The sequence below is a fragment of the Notolabrus celidotus genome, chromosome 5 (assembly GCF_009762535.1).
Source record: "Notolabrus celidotus isolate fNotCel1 chromosome 5, fNotCel1.pri, whole genome shotgun sequence".
Classification (NCBI taxonomy): Eukaryota; Metazoa; Chordata; class Actinopteri; order Labriformes; family Labridae; genus Notolabrus; species Notolabrus celidotus.
Genome location: NC_048276.1, coordinates 37,148,215 through 37,164,792, shown reverse-complemented (window position 1 = coordinate 37,164,792; position 16,578 = coordinate 37,148,215). Strand labels below are relative to the sequence as shown.

The following is a 16,578-nucleotide window of genomic DNA, read 5'->3' as shown; positions in this document are numbered from 1 at the left end:
GTCTACAAGGTAATATTTTCACTTGTAGGCAATGGCATAGAATTGTGTATTGACCATATGGACGTGTCCCTACCAATCTCAATTGATGGCTGAAATGTCCCCACCAATATTAAGGTTGAAGGATGCGGCACAGAAAGGGTTAAGTCCTTTCCCACTTCGGCACCGCCTCCCAAATACGTCTTTGAGACCGGTCTGTTTTTTGATTGGCTTAGCTCCCTGTAGGCTGATTGGCTTGCATGTTTCACCTGCAGTGTTGACGATGCACTCATGTCAGAGGATGTTGGCAGGCAAGAAAAGATGGACATCAGAAGCTATTTCAACTATCAGACTAAGTGTAAGTCCCCAGAGGAAAATAGTTCCCCCTCATAGGCAACCTCTGATGAATGTATAACATTGTTTCTGTTGCAGCCGGATACACCGGTCCCCACCAATGTCAAAATCAAACCTACGCTCTTGCTTGTAGGGACGGTTGTGGATCAGTGGTAGAGCAGGTTGTTTCTCAATAGGAAGGTTGGCGGTTTGATCCCAGCTCCTAAAGTTACATGTCCAAGTATCCTTGGGCAAGACACTGAACCCCAAACCGCTCCAAGTGACATAGTCAGTAGTGTGTGGTGGGGATGAATGAGATTAGCTACCACCGATGGTCCGCTATCATTACAGCACAGTCATCAGTGTGTGACTGTGGTGTGATTGGGTGAATGTGACAAGTCGTGTGAAAGTGCTGTAACAGGTCAGAAGGGTTAAAAAGGTGCTCTATAAGTACAGGCTCATTTATTATTTACTTGCTGGTGATATTCCTGCTGATAGGGAGAGGATTTTGAAAGATGGCCTACATTTTTGGTTACTGAATAAGCAGTGTTTTAAAACTGGAACGGCATTAGAAGATAAAGATTAGATGAAGATATCCTTTAGTAATCCCCCTTTGGTGATGAGCATGCTGCACACACATGCACCAATGGGATCTCATGGACATGCACTGAAGGAGAGATGCCAGAGTGAGGGGGCTAGCACATGGATGAGTGCTCTGAGCAGTTGGGGGTTCAGTGCCTTGCTTGAGGGGACCTCAGCAGTGCCCTCATGCAAAGCCGACCAAGCTTAGTCCATAATTGAAACAGTAGAATAGAAAAGGAACAGAACCCTGACACAAAACCTTAAAACTAAAAAATATTTAAAGATTTCTTGGCTTTGGATCAAAGGATGAAATTGCTGTGTGATATATTTTGAAGCACAATCATCTGTCTTAATATTTGGTGCTAACCTGCTTGTTAGGTAACATTTTTCACATCAATAGAGAAATTCTTGCAAATTCTTTGCACCCTTGATTTTCAGAGGCACCGCTGGAGCAGACATAATAAGTCATCACAGTGAATCAGCCAAAAAGATCAAAGCAAATAATGTCTTGATCAGATTTTTTAAGGTACGGTGAGGATGCGGTTCATACCGGAGCCCTCCACTCACAAGTCTCAGATATTCTACAAAGAGTTACCAAACTCACAGCTGATGATTTTTCTCTTGCCATTCATCATTTCTTTCAAGCTGCTTCAAAACTTTCAGAGGAAACACAAAGGTTAAGAAGGGTTATCTGAGCCGCTGCATATCTCAACATATGCAAGCAGTCATCACATTTATAATTCCACTTCAGGCCAAAGAGCAAATGCTGGTTATTTTCTCCCACAGATTACTCCACATAAACAAATGCTCATGCCGTTCGGAGACAGGATGGAATAAACAGGATTTGGAGGTCCAAGGCAGCTCAGGCTTTCAGGCTTTGCATTTCAATAACGGCTTTCTTTGCTCTCATCGTTCGTTTTTGGCATTTTATGACATTTAGAAAATCTGGGACTAATAAATGGGAGCCAAATTCCCATCTTTGCATGCAACCTGAGCACACCAAAAACCAACTGAGGACTGTTTGAGGAAAGAAAATGTAGCAAAAGTTTTGAGGACCAAACTCACATCCTCACAGAATTTTTTAATTGGAACAGAATTTCTTGTCTGTTTTCACCTGAGAAGACGATGCCAGAGGTAAAAACTTGCAGTGATGACATTAACAGACATCAAGTGAAGAAGAGTAGTTTGTACTAACTTTTCATAAATCACTTTTAGAGAAATCTAGATGAAATAACTGAAATATTCTAACACAGAGCCACATTTATAATTCACAAAGGCTAAAGCACAAGCTACTTACCACAATACCTCAAACAAGGCAACACCCTACTGAATACAAGTACTTAATGCATCAGCATGAACCCAAAATAGAAATAACCAGTGAGTCTGTTGAATGTTAATCACATCAGTAAAAGTTTAAGTGCTGTATCTTGTCTCTCATGGGTCTTGCAGGCTTGATGGTAGAAGTTGTATTGAAAGGTTTGTTTCCACAATAACTTGCAAAACATATTGCAGATGATGTTGAAGTCACTGAGTTTGACAACTATTACATTTAAAGAACTTTTACATAATGAAACCATAGACTGTATAAATAATGGATGTAGTATCCGTGACGTCACCCGTGTGTTTGGAAATGTTGAACTCAACATATCTGCTGTCGAGTTAGTGTGAGGTAAAGAGGCGGGCTTTGAGCCTCCTAGCCAACAGCTACAGTGTTCCCACCTGTCAATCAAGTCAGCTGTGCCTCTCATAATGGAAAACTAGTAACCTTAAAAAATTCACCCCCTCACAGTGTGTGCCGATCAAGAAATTATCTATCCAGACTACACTGGTTTTTTGAACCAGGCTGTTAACATGTTAATTTCTGCTGTAAAGATCGGCTTCTTTGAATTGGTGTGTGTGTGGTTTTCCGGTACTTCAGGATCCAGCCTCAAGTGGATCCTCGGTGAACTGCAGTTTTAACACTTCCACATTGGCTTCATATTTTTAGACCGAAGGTTGCTGCTTGAATTAAATAAGTAGTATTACATTCTTCTCATGAGGGAGGCAAAGTTATCATGATTGGTCTAACTCAACTTACCCATAATTCCCTGCTGGTGTTGTTTTCTTTGAGTAGGAACATGCAGTAAAAAGAACACAGACAACTTGACTTTGCTCACCTTACTTTCAGTTCTTACTTAGCCCCTCCATACACACACACACACTCACACACACACACTGCATCTTCAGCTTTTCTCTCTTTGTACACACCGAAGCTTGTCCTGTCCAACCTCCAACCATGTCAGCACGTTTGGCCAAATACCATATCTAATATTCTGGAAAGTTTCACTAAATATTCACAACATCTCAACAGGTGATCTGCATGAGGAAATGACTCGTTACTTAGGAACCGTTTTGCAACAATCATTAAACTAAGATAGAGTTTCATGAGCAGCAACGAGCTGCACGTGACTTTTCAAACCTCAGTATGAGAAGGTTCATATTTAACATGAAGCTCAATCAGTGCACTGTCAGGATGGATGTGCAGAAGGACCTCTCTCTATCTCTCTCTGATCACCTGTAGAGCATGTGTCAGTGCTGCAGGTGATTAGATGCAAGGGGCAGAGAGCCATGAGAAATCAACATTATTGATTGCAAATGCTGATCTTATACTGAAAGCAAAGGCAACCAGCGAGCCTCTTCTATTAATACACAAGTCAATGAATAAAAACCACACCTACAGCGTTATAAAAGATACAGTATGAGTCACCTTTTTACACAGTTTCCCTCCATGTTTGCCGAGCCTTTGTAGATATAAAATGGTCGTGGCGTCTAAGCATCACCCTGGTTCCCATTATTTACATCCAGCAATTACTTTTCATTAGTCCGGTTTATGTGCCCTGTGTATCATTGATATGTAAATTTGCAGACTTTACGAGTTCACAAGCACCTCTCCCAAACGCAACATTAGACAAGTTACTGACACGAATTAGATGTTCGAGATTCACTGGACCTTTGAGGCAGCACTTTAGTTTTAGGCAGCCACATATTCAGTCTTAAAACACACACCCCAGTCCTCCAGTCACAGACTTCATCCTGTCGAGGTTTGGCCTTGATGCCTCATGATTTGCACCCCTGTATTTCCAACCTCAGACAGCCTCTGTTGCGCGGCCTCTGCAATGATTGATGGTCTGTTTTTAAATGATTCTTTACACCTCTCCAACATGTTTATGTTTGTGTTTACTGCACCTTTATGACAGATACGTTTTCAAGTGAAAGCACAGCCCACGGTCAGTCTAGGCATTGTATTTACAGTCGCTATCGTCCTCCCCTTGGCTGCGTTGTCGATTGCAGTTCTTAATTTTCTCTGATGGCAGGAGTGTGCCTCTGCTCTGTGCGCTTATAGGCAACTACAGTGTAGCAGACAACACTTGTTTTCCTCTGCCCGCCGCCTCATTTGCATTTTAACAGGCACAATAAATCATGTGGCATGTATTCAGTGCTGCAGGGGTTCTCTAACTGAGAGAGGGAGCACAAGGATGGACTGCACAGACATTTCTCTTTATAGGCCTGTCAGGTACAGTACTGAGACAGACCTAGCAGAGCGCTGATAACAGACTGTGTGAGATAAGCCTCAATTTCACTGAACACCTCAAATTCCAGAGAAATCAATAACTGGTCCCTGTCCAGCAGAGACAACCTGCCTGACTTGTTTACTTGCACACAGACAAGTCATTTACATATCATTAGCACTTGAAGATCCATTCATAAACCACACACAGTAATTATTGAGTTTTCATTAAAATAATGCAGAAGATATCATACACTACGTCAGGCTGAGTTAGAAGAGGATAAAATAAAGTCAGACATATGTGCAACATTAACAGGTGTAGCCATAACTAGCTTGCTAATCGTTAGATTGAGATGAACGTATTCATTGGACTGTGGAAGTGGAGAGATGTTTCATGTGTTACCACAGAGAGGCAGTGCTTATTTCATCTGATGAGAGCACATCAACACAACACTTTCTACACTGTGGAGCGCAGTGATGAGCATGCAGAGACCAAAAAACCCAATTCAAGGCTCAATTAGTTCTAGTTCTGAAGAGTCATTTGATATGATTGTAAAAAAAAGGCGATAAGCTCAATCTTGACGTCAGATGCCAAAAAAAGGGACGATGTAAATCCCTTTTTGCATGATTTCTAGAGGCTGACTTTAGCTTTAAGTTTTGATGTGTTGTCATAAAGAGACAAAGGACTGTCTTTGCACCAGGATACCGGGGCTTCATTCAACAGGGATCCAGTCTACGTACAAAGGTGGAGCTCAGAAGTTGATCTCATCTTAATTTATGTTGAGGGATGTAAGGATATATCACAAGACGGTACAAAATCAATACAAATCAGGGTGGATTAAAATCGGCATCATTTCCTCTTTCCCTGATACTCCTGAAGAAAAACATGTCAGTTCACAGCCAGGAGCAGAAGCTGCACTTTACTTTATTTAAAGAGATTCACCTTATTTGTTTGAATATGTCATACTTTCATTTGGGAATCGTTCACTTTCCATTTCTTTAGAATTGTTCTGAAATTTTCCAACAAGGTATTTTTGAATGCTCATTTTGAGTTTTTTTACAAGGTGCTGAAAAAAAGTGTGCAGTGGTTTTATTTGAGTTACAACACACCTTAAAAATGAAAAAGAACTACTTTGTTTACAAAGTAATATAAGAGAACAAATATATAACCCAACTGTCCTTATCTGAGGACTTAAATAAAATAATAGTTATTTAAATTTTGAGTTCAATCCAGTTTTCTTGAAAATCGTTAGAGAATCGTGGATTAGAATCGATCGTGGGTTAAGTGTATCCTTACATCCCTATTTGATGTGTTGTCATAAAGATCTAGAGGACTGCTTTCACACCAGGAGACTGGGGTTTCATTCAAGAGGGATCCAATCTACAAAGGTGGAGCTCAGAAGTTGATCTCATCTTTAGTTATGTTAGTTGCATCATATATATTTTGTTGCATCCTGTTAGGAATTATTAGGATTCATTATAACCAACACATTATCTTTCCCCTAAAAATAACCCTACACTTCCAAACTTCATCAAACTGCAACAATTTTAATGTTTTTTCTTCTTTTGTTGCACTTTCTAATCCATAATGTAAACACTGGACATGCACATGGTAATAACTTGATTATTTAACAGTGGTAGTTGTTAAAAAAAGAGGTCAATGTGTGTATTTTGTACATAATACTTTTACAAATATGTGCATGTTTGCTTTGCTATCTGAATGAGATCCAAACAGCAGAACTATTTCTAACTTTATTTTACTGACTTTTATTTCCTCCTCTTTCTGTTGTGTTCTTGCTCTTCTGCAGCCCTGCCATCTTTGAATACTGCACTGACCGTGTTGATAAGAAACATTCTCTCAGTTCATCCCATGCTTATATTCTCCATCTGATCTCTACCACAGTGTGGCACTGCACCACCATCATCACAACATGAGCATCCCACCACATTACAGTGTTGTTTATGGGCAGGTGGAAGCAGAGTGATGCTGACGACTCACTCCCGGGTGCTTTGGAAACTCCTCACGCAGGAGAGACTGTGAACAGTGAATGAGGATTTCAGCTGCCAGTGAGACAACTACAGACACTGATGTTTTTTATATGACAATATGAATTACTACTATTAACTATTCCATTAGGGGTGGAAGCATTGTGAAAAGGTTTCTCTTACAAATATATCTACTCTAATGTAGAGTGGACACCTTGTACGTCACAGGAGATAAGTTTAGGGTTTCCAAATGTTTAACTCTTGCTGACTCATTGGACTGTTCATGTAACGTCTTCTCTCGCCTTCTGATCACTCAAAGTGCTTTAACATTACATGTCGCACTCGCCTATTCAGACCACATTCATACACTTATGCAGAAGCTGCTATGTTAAGTGCCATCAGTATCAACCATAGACTGTATATATAGTGGACGTAGCATCCTCAACGTCACCCATCTGTTTCTGAAGCGCTGTTTTTAGGTCAATCCTCGGCGGCATCCATAATTAGAAATGTTGAACTCAACCAAACTGCTGTGGAGCTAGTGTGAGGTAAAGAGGCGGGCTTTGAGCCTCCTCGCCAACAGCTACAGTGTTCCCGCCTGTCAATCAAGTCAGCTGTGCCTCTCATAATGGAAAACTAGTAATCTAAATATCTTTGAAATTGCTGTGTGCCGTGCTAGAAATGAGCTATCCAGAGAACCAGGCTGTAAACATGTTTATTTCTGCTGTAAAGATCGTCTTCTTTGAATTGGTGTATATGTGGTTTCCCGTACTTCAGGATCCAGCCTCAAGCAGATCCCCGATGAACTGCAGTTTGTAACACTTCCACATTGGCCTCATATTTTTAGACCGGAGGTTGCTGCTTGGTATCAACTAACCAACTAATCCTACTCACACAGAGCAGGCACAGTTTCAGGTTACAGCTCAAGGTATTTGTAAAGCAAGACTTAGGATTGAACCTCCAACCCTCAGATTGAGAGACTACCACCGAGCTACAGCTGCCCCTTACAAAGTTATTCATTCAGAAAGATCTCTATCTAATGATGAAGAGAATCAACATTTATTCCTCTATAACAGTAAATTAAGTTTTAGAAAATAGCTGTAAAGATAAGAGGACACCCTTCCCTCTCACTGATTTGGTTTTAATTGATTCTGTCTGTACAAACAGCTCATTAACAGTATTGAGATAATAACGAGAGAATGTTTTAACTATGCAAAGAGAATGAATCTCAAACTGGTGAACAATGACACCAGTTCTTGCTGCAGGTAGTCTGTATGCAGCGGGCGGCTGCACCATTCGCTTGGGGGGGAGAGAAATATTCTGTTTATATGCAACACGAGTGAGTCTGATGCACACACTTAGATGGAGCTCCTGATTAGCAAAGATGAAATTCACTCAGCGCTGATCAGCACTATCATTACTCAGAAGGCCCTGATGAACAGCAGGAGGGACCAACAAGTGACAAAGAACACCTCAAGGGTGTCGTAAGCTCTTATTATCCTTCTGACAGATCTTAGTTGAGATTAAAAAGCGGTGCCAGGGATGATAAAAAACCGAAGGACTACAAGTCTTAAAGTAGATCTAAACCAAGAAAGGATGGGATACCAGGAGAGCTTTTTATCCACAGACAAGAACTGCCCAAAGAAAAATATCAAAAGGAAATATGTATCTATCTAAGGGTGTTTTTCTTCTTTCAATACTCTTTTTTTAGAGTAGGAAACAGGCTTCACCTTGCATCAGTGTTATTCTACCTTCAGGCAGATGTGGTTGAGGCAAGCAAGCAAGTTACAGTATATGATGTTCTGTATCCTAAGTCACAGGCAGAAAGCCTCTTGTGTAACATTCACCTCAGCACTTCCTCCAAAGCCCTCTTCAAAGGTTACAAATCAGACGGTAAAAACCTTTAGCATTTGCTTGTTTAGAATTGAAGTGCTCTCTGATGCGGACTAATGCTGCTTCAAATGAAACCTTGTAAGCTCCTTTTGTTTGAATGGGAAGTGGAGTACATGGCGTGCTTGATGCTTGAGCACTTAAAGCCCACGAGAGTAGCTATGATAGTCAACCTACAACAACAAATATCAACCCTTTTTTATGGAACATTCTGAATGATTTTATATGATCTGTTTTCAACAGCACGTTAGTGCACAAGAAAACAGGAGGTGGAAAAGAGCATTACATAAATCAGACAGTAAGTACTACAAGTGGTGATGCTTCATTGAATTTCTCCTGTATTGAAAACACCAACCTTTACACACTATATCATTTTAAAATGACAAGTCTGACTAAAATGAGCTGAAAATCCTGACAGTGTGCTGTCTGAGTATATAACGCCATGAGAGGAAAGTGCTCATGAATGCACCACTTGTAACATAAAGAAACTCATCAATGTTTATACGACTAGACACAGAAAACAACCACCAATCACATGTGTCTGATTACTGAAAATGTCTCAATGCTTTATTAAATCTCTCACATTAGTCTGTTCTTGATCATGGCTGTAGATGACTCTAGACTTTGTCCTCTTTAATAAGTTGTAGAGCAAGAACAAATGTTTGAACAAATGGAAACTGTATAGAGGGTTTTCATCTACACTCTAATGGACATTTTAGACATCTTTAGTTCTTGGTTAAGAGTGTTGAGCAGGAACTCTTCAGGCTTCTAAATGTTTTGCTGGACTAACTTTATAGTAAGACTAATGTTGCATGCTTACTTTCACATATGAGACCTTGTCTTAAGCAGACTCAGCACACGATAGAGCCAAAACACATTATTTGAAAGGGGGGGTCTGTGTGTGTACTCTATGAGATCAGAGGGTGTGTGATTTAAAGACCATGAAGCCAAGGGCTGTCCTTTGTGGTGGATCATGGGATGGTCATCTTAAGCTACGACTGACTATTTGCCTGTCAGAGATGGTATTTAAGTTAAAATACTTAGGATTTGTTAAAACAGACTACGATTAACTTCCTTTGCAAATTATGACTTTGGAAACCATTTTTGAATCCTTAAAGGATTATGAGGATGTATGGTCCCCACTCTGTTGTGTTTCTTTTTAAAGTAAAGACTAGGCACATGAATGACGACTGTATATTTTAGTATGCACTTTAATGATTAAAGTGCCCCAGCCACCCCTGCCTCTGCATTTCCTCAGTTGGGCCAACCCAATCAAAGTCCGGACTCTCCCCTGCGTGATGGACTAAATGCTAAACCTTTGTAGAATATGAACAATTTTACTTCACTGTAAACACATAGAAATTTCCCTATGGGCACAATAAAGTGTATCGTATCATATTGTAGTGTACTGTGTCATAATGTATCGTAGTGTATTGTATCCGAGCTTCTCGTATCGTAGTGTCAGAGCAATGCAGAAAATCTAGTCCATGCATGTGTTCCCTCCAGGTTAGATTACTGTAATTCCCTTCTATCAGGCTGCCCCACTAAGTCTCTAAAGACTCAGCTAGTTCAAAATGCTGCAGCTCGAGTACTGACTAGAACCAGGAAGAGAGAGCACATCTCTCCAGTGTTAGCTTCTCTACACTGACTCCCCATAAAATCTAGACTAGAATTTAAAATCCTTCATCTGACCTACAAAGCTCTTAATGATCAGACACCTTCATATCTTAAAGAGCTCATAGTGCCCTATTACCCCTCTAGAACACTACGCTCCCAACATGCAGACCTGCTGGTCGTATCTAAAGTCTCTAAAAGTAGTATGGGAGGTAGAACCTTCAGTTATCAGGCCCCTCTCCTTTGAAATCATCTACCAGTCAGGGTCCGGGAGGCAGACACCCTCTCTACTTTTAATTTTAAGCTTCAAACTTTCCTTTTTGATAAAGCTTATAGTTAGAGCTGGATCCGGCTTGGACCAGCTCTTAGTTATGCTGCTATATCTTATCTCACCCCTCCCCCATCTCTTACTTTAACTCTCCCTGTCACATGAAAGTTCCTAACCATAGACCTTTCTGGAGTCCCTGAGCTCCCTTGTCTTGCAGATTCCTCTGGATTGCTGCAGTAGATGGCCTTCTGCTGTGGATGTGCCAGACTCCTTCCACTAATGAATAGTATTGTCTTTTATTGTACAGTGTTGAAATGTAGAGTATTTGGTATCATATACTGAATTGTATGGTATGGTATCATGTCATATTGTATTGTATCGTATCATGCAGCATTGCATCCTATCCTACTGAACAGCATCACATCACGTCCTGTCGTACAGTGAAGTATTGCATTGTATGTGTCGTATCGTATTTTGACGCATCACATCGTACAGAACTGTATCTTGCTGATGCTTCTACAAAGAGAAGTTTCTGTGTTACAGGATTAAAGTATCACTAATTAAAAGTGTGTTTAATTATCTCTTAACTGATTTGTTGACAATTTTTTTCATTTGAAACGATACACGCCATGACAGTGCTTTTATGGCCAACAGAATCTGATGTTACTTCTGTAGCTTACAAAATCTATCAATCTTTGTTGTTCTTGGGGTTTGGCGTTTTCATGGCCAACAGCTTTTTTCGGGACAGGAATTTGTTTTTAAGAAGCCAAACTATGAATGTGAAAACAAACTGAGTAACAGAAGCTGAGGTAGCTGTGAATTAGAGATTACAAACACTAGCCTCTATACAGCGTGTGGGGTTTACCATTTGTTCACTTTTGTTCTTAATGCATATTGTTTCTTCTTCAACTGGGCTATAGCCAGGCTTCTTATCTTCCAACATCTGGGTTTAACAGTCACATGTGGTGTGATGCAACACTGAATGCAGAGTACAGACATCGTGTTAAAGCTGCAGAGGAATAGATTCACAATCCAGGCCTTGAACAATCAGTACGAGTCAGGACTGTGTCACACATCGCAGAACGCTAAGTCGCTAAATCTCCAGGAAGCCATCACTTTCATGAAAGAAAAAGAAACACAATTTATTTCAACCCTACAATGGTTACATGGAAATACACTGATATGTACTTACAAAAATGTCTCAGAGAATAGATTCATTTCACATGTCTGAAAATGAAACTTTTAGTGTTTAACGGCTGTTGTATTTATGCATTTTAGACATTTCTCTGCTTTCAGGTAGAAGAGAACATGATCAAAAGAACAGAACAAAAAAAACAGCTGATTTCTTGTATTTCTTGAAGGTCAGCTTGAAAAGATTATGTACACTTTGTCACAAACATGATTAGTTTCTCTGAATAACTCTCCGTCCCCTCCAGACAAGGTGGTTACATAACAATGTATCTGAGAGTGAGCATTATATAATGTTAAAAAATAAACTGTCTTGAAAAATGAATACTCTGACCCAAACCAATACCACATCTTTCTGTAAATGTTTGTCTTCCCTCTCTTTGTACTGCAGGACATTTCAAGCTTGTATCCAAAAGACAGATATTAGGCACAGCATGTACTCTTCACCTGGTTAACACATTCATAATGCTTCGACCGGGGAGCTTCAAAGCATCTGCATAGCACATTCATGAATACTGGATCATGCCTTGTGTCAGCTTTCATGCAGTGTTCATGCTTTTGTGTCATTTCTGACATAGCAGTGGAATGATGTGTCCGGTTGATAGGCAATAAATTCCAAAATAAAAGTCTCTTTACCATTGCCATTTCTGGTTAGCTCATAGTAGACACATAATCAGACGGAGTAAGGAAATTATTCTACCAATCACCCCTCTTAAGATCACGTTAAGGCATTATGAATGTGTTATTAATTGCATCTAAAACAAAGCAGAAACACTTTGTCTAATTCAAAAGAGCACCCAAGTCAAATTCTTAACAATAACAGCCTCTTCATTTCTCTCTTTCCAAGTCTATTCATACACAACATGAAAACAGATGAAAACAAATCATAACAGAATTGAAGTCCTCAAAATTTGAGAATGATGCAAGTACTGAGCACCCTGTAATAACGTCATGAAACCAATGTCTCAACTCTTCATCTTTTTTATATCTTGTGTGTGGCTGCACAAGGGTCAAAAGGCATAGAAAGCAAAGGATTCTGGGCCCACAGATTTCAAAGGCTCAGACTATCCTCTTTCTCCTTGAACGAAATCAGTTTATGAGAGCCAGAGCACAGTCAGCATGGACAGCAGAAGAGCTGCCAGACTGTACGTCACACATCGGCAACCAAGGGTCGCTGAAGTTATCGACCAACCACAGCAGACAAAAAGAGATTTCAGTGTCCACACAGAGTTTTTCAAATGATAGTCATTGAAGGAAAGTGAGACAAGAACCACAAAAATTAAAAATCAAAACAAAAAAACAGAGAAAGGAGTTTGTGTGTATGGCAATGTCATGGGTGCGTCCGTAGGTGCCCAAGGAGATCACACATGAAGACAGGTAGTGGACACGGAGAAAAGGGAAGCAGGAGAGAAAGAGGGGGAAAAGGGAGAGACAGAAAAATAAGGTCAGAAATACAGAAATACAAGCCTGAAAGGTTATCAGAGACTGAGTCGAGGAATAAAAAAAGGACATCTAAGTTAGAGGATTAAAGTAAAAAGAAGTCACAGCATGTTAATAGCAAGGCAGATGACACATGATGCATGGCAGGCATGGATGGAGCGTCACAGGAATGAAGGGAATGGGGGATGACAACAGAAAGGAAGACATTACAAAGACACTGCAGTCCAACCTCTGAGCTTCAAGCTTTAGTTCAAACAAGGACAGTTTTTGATCAGTCATGGAGCAGATCAGCGACAGTATTTAGAGTACGATAGATGACAACCTGGATGTGAGAACATCCACAAGAGTCAGGCTCTTATCTCTCATTCGGGATGGCCAGTGGTGTAATGTGAGGTACAGGTAATGCTTTCTGTAGCTGAACCTCGAGCCCCATCTTTAATGGAGAAACTATAGACACAGTGGACTTTTGGCAAGCGTATTATAATCTCAACAATTTTAACATCAAATGAGCAGCTCTCTCTTTAATCTATACGATACTGATTGGTGTCTTGGTGCACCACTTTCCACAGATTTTCTGTGCATAAGCAGCAGCAACAAATGGAAATCATCCATTTATGAGATATAGATTTTGCTGGGATGCATTACTGGCTTTATAAAATATATGAGGGAAAACTCACTTATCTTTTGTAAAAGGTAAATGTGAACAGAAGTTTCATTACGCAGAGCTATTTTGCATATTTGCAGGTAAATGAATTGTATAATTAGACAAACTGAAACGTGTTACAGAGGAGCAGCAGGTCCAGCAGGATCACACTGCAGGTTGTGCTGCTGTACTGAATTTGAACACTGCTGGGCACAAGGCAGTGCTGATATTCAATATAACAGCACAAGCTTAAGTATGATTTTGCTTGTAAACAACAGTTCTACAAGCTGTATAAGTAGTAGGGGTGTAACGATTCATCTACTACATCGATTTATATTCCTATGATCCAACTACATGGATCTGAGCTCGGCAAGCTGGCCTTCCAGACGACATATATGGATCTAACATCGTTTTAAAAGGTAATAAATCGATTGTATCCATACTAGGAAATAACACATTGGATTTAAGCACAGCAGACTTTTTATGGATGTGTTTATTTTTTTTAATTTTAATGATAAAGACGTTAAACGTTACTCAATTCAGGCTGCCTGTCTGTGATGTCATCGCCACGCGCCAGCAGACAACAAAACACAGCATGGCGGACGGCAGAGGAGAAGCCGGCGAGGTAGAAATGATCAAGCCACCATTGTGGTCCAGTGTGTGGAAACACTTTGGCTTTTGCAAAGACAGAGATGTTCTAAATAAGTTGTTCTCTGTTTGTAGGATATGTAAAGGTCAAGTAAAGTTACCACGGCAACACCACAAATCTATCCAACCACCTACTAAGGCGCCATGGGATTTCACACAACGCCGGCCATACAGGCACCTCTTGCAGCGTTCATCAAGGTAACATCAGCTCTGCAGAAGCCTCAGGCCTCTCCAGCAATTCATCATTAATTAATTGATACCTGATTCCCTTACAAGAATCAACAGGAATCTATGACTGTCCAGTATCAAGGGATTTATTTCAGTCACACTGGTTGAATTTTTGGATAAAAGGTTACTGAATTGATTTCAAGTCACTGAGTCGTTCGATAGTATCGTTCTAAATGAACCAATATCGTTCTTTAATCATATCCGCAACCACGAATCATGATACGAATGGAATCGTTGTTAAAAAGAATCGTTACACCCCTAATAAGCAACAACTGAGCAGAACTTTTGTTGTCATTTATTTGTCCTCCAAAACCCAAGTTCAGCATCTTGACTGGAACTGGACTGTCACCAAGCCATACAGCTTTTTCCTGCACCGTTGTTGTGACTTTGTTCATGTCTCCATCATGCACTCAGTGAATAAAGATTCTGTTGACAGCTGCCTTTGTGGCCGATGCAATTGTAAGACAACAGTTTAATCAATCTAGACAGACTGTCTGCTGTAATGGTAATTAACTGTATTCAAAACAACTAAGGGGGCTGAAGGTCCCAGTTATGTTTGCTAAATCAATGCACATAGAAATCCCCTTTGTCCAATCAAATTACATGTTCTCATTTAAGGATAGTGCATTGAAGCTGCTGCATCAAGAAGTTTGAAAAGTGACATTTTGAGAATAGAGTTGTTAATTTAAGAGAATAAGGTCATTTTACTGTGCTAAATTTAAGAGCATGAAGTTGCAAATGTAGAAAAAGAAACTTGTAATTACAGGCTATGATTAATCTATATGTAGGCTAATACAACATATATGGTGATATTAGAAGGGCAGCCAGTCTCCTGAGGTTAAACTCAACAGCTGAGGCCAAACAGTGGTTGCAGAAGAACGCACAGGCTGCCTTTCTTCATTACAGCCTCAGGTTCTTGTACAATCAGTTCAGAATATGTTATCTTTGTAGCCTGTGCTTCTGTATGACCTCACAAGATGCATGCAAACATTCTTATTTTATAGTTCAGGTGCTCTTCTTTTCTGTCCCTTCAAAATAGGGAACAATTTCATTTTTAGAATATTCTATCTTTATTCCTGTTAATGTATGACTTTATTCTACTTTAATCTTGTAAACTGTTTTACTTGAAATAAATAAATAAATTGTAAAAAAAAAAAAAAAGTTTATTCTTGTAAATTTATGACATTAAATGAAAAATCTATTCTTTTTTTTCTCTGAGGTGGCCCTAATACTTTGTTATAGTTGTAATTCTGGGTAATCCAACTAAAATATCTGGTGATAACTGCTGGTTGGGCTATCATACACATACATTTTGAATATTAAACATTTTAAATCAGAGCATTAGGTGAAACAGATCCGGTGCTTTTAACTAACGCAGCAGTTTAATTGAGTTTGATTCTAAAGAAAGCGATATTTAGTCCGACATGTATTTTGTTAACACAACTCTTAACTGCTACAAGCTCTAACACAACTCCTCCTTTCATAGAGCGCTCCACCAAACAAATGGTGGAAGCTAATTTGTGCAGATGTATTCTCAGTAGAGCCGCTTCCTCAGCTACCATTACACCACTGGTCATGGCAGGGAGAACGACCCATGCAAAACCACACATCCAAAACACAAGCTGGTTATGGAGGTCAAGTCTATGATATGGATGAATGAATGAACTCATGTTATCAAAACTGCAAAAGTTAATAGCTGTTTCTTTTTGTAGTTTTACTCCAACCTTAGCTGGGGAGATTTGGATGGATCAGTTACAAACACCTTGAGACTTTCGTGTACGAACTAACCAACGAACAGAGGATTGATCTAATGTTTTGTGTTATCTTTCCTCAGCTGGGCAGCATTTTGCCCTCTGTAAGTTTGTGGTCTGCAAATGCTGCCCAGCTGTACCTACAAAACCAAAAAACTGCACAAGCCAGAATATTGAGACACAACAGATTCAACATATGGTATTTACAACATGGCCGAGTCTAGAGGTTTGTGATTGTAAAGTAAATTAAATCATTGTTGATTCGTTTTCGTGGCATTATGTGTGTATGACTACTTTCTGAGCATGTGTTTGAAAAATGTAAACCCTGCATCAACCCTGCTTTCCCAATTTACGTCACGGTGCCAATTTAGTGCATCGAGACAGTGTGTATTTACGGGAGAGCAGCTGTTCTAAGGCAACGTTACCAAGAACAGCTGTGAGACCTAATGGAATTGGGTGCAGATGTTGGAGCTAAAAATAAACC

General features: G+C 39.9%; 1 protein-coding gene across 1 annotated transcript in view; it reads right to left on the bottom strand.

Moving 5' to 3' along the window:
- The window catches only part of LOC117812734 (neural cell adhesion molecule 1-like), a 544,127-nt gene that overhangs the window by 16,075 nt on the left and 511,474 nt on the right, over positions 1–16,578 (bottom strand). The window lies entirely within an intron of this gene.